This window comes from Octopus bimaculoides, chromosome 16, assembly GCF_001194135.2.
Source record: "Octopus bimaculoides isolate UCB-OBI-ISO-001 chromosome 16, ASM119413v2, whole genome shotgun sequence".
Taxonomy (NCBI): domain Eukaryota; kingdom Metazoa; phylum Mollusca; class Cephalopoda; order Octopoda; family Octopodidae; genus Octopus; species Octopus bimaculoides.
The window spans coordinates 33,837,336-33,838,422 of record NC_068996.1 but is presented as its reverse complement, the minus strand read 5'-3'; the positions used below and the strand labels follow the sequence as shown (position 1 = coordinate 33,838,422).

General features: G+C 47.6%; 1 protein-coding gene across 2 annotated transcripts in view; it reads left to right on the top strand.

Moving 5' to 3' along the window:
- LOC106867678 (probable serine/threonine-protein kinase nek3) overlaps positions 1 to 1,087 on the top strand; it is a 30,665-nt gene that overhangs the window by 9,344 nt on the left and 20,234 nt on the right. The window lies entirely within an intron of this gene.

Here is a 1,087-nt window from a genome sequence, read left to right as displayed (position 1 = left end):
TATATATATATATATATATATATTATAATCTTATGTCACTGGTGTCAGGGGGAGGTTGGTCGGGGGCTCCTTGTGTAAGGATATTCGTTTCCTTTACATTTGTGGTCAGACCAAATCGGGAATACAAATTTTCGAAGAGGTTCACAACCTCCTGAAGATCAAAAACCGAGTGTGCGGGTGTGGCGTTGTCTTCAGCAAACTACCGCTCATGTACTTTGGCGAAGGCGGTAAGTCGATGCGCTCTGAAGTGGGTGGTGTTGAAAAGTCCTCCATCCATTTTGTGTATCTACACCAGGAGCCAAATCAGGGATGTCATGGATCGTGGCACCGAGATAGAGGGAAAACAGTGGGTGTGAGGATGTATCCTTGGTTCAGGCCAGTCGTAATTGGAATGGAACCGGAGAGAGCACTCATGGCGATGACCCAGCCAGTTATTCCGTCATGTGGGGCCTGAATGAAGTCGAAGCGGGTAAAACGGTGAGGATATCCTTTCCATACTCCTCTACGGCCGTCAGATGTAGGTGTTGTATCGATGTGACTTGAAGAAAATCGAACATTTCCAAAGGTACAAACTTTGCACAACCAGATGATTCGATAAAAGACTGTATAACTAATGAAGAGCTTCTACTCCAGAATGTACTAAACTACCATGATACCTCTGCCGATCAGGATACGTGTACCTCAAACGCGCGTTCTTCGTCAACTCACCTTGCGGAGATGACCTCAGGCACCAAGCCTCTCGGAGCTCCCAAATTCCGTTTCCGATACCAGCTCCAGGCTACTAACCTCTGCTGCTCAACTGGCCCAAATACCTGGGAGACAATCGCCAAGGGCCGCTCAAAGTTGTCATCGTCGAGGGAACGGTCCAGACGGAAAATAACAGACGTCAAAGGCGCAAAGAACGACTCGCACTTCCTTGTCCTCTGCTAACCCTCCTCTGCGATAAATGCTGCCGGCTCTTGTGTACCACATTGGCCTGAACAGCCACCTCAAGCACTGGTACCTTTCGCACCCATTAAGATGAAGAAGGTCACTCACTTGCTATAGATTTAATACATGGACATGAGTTAATGCCAACGACGATATA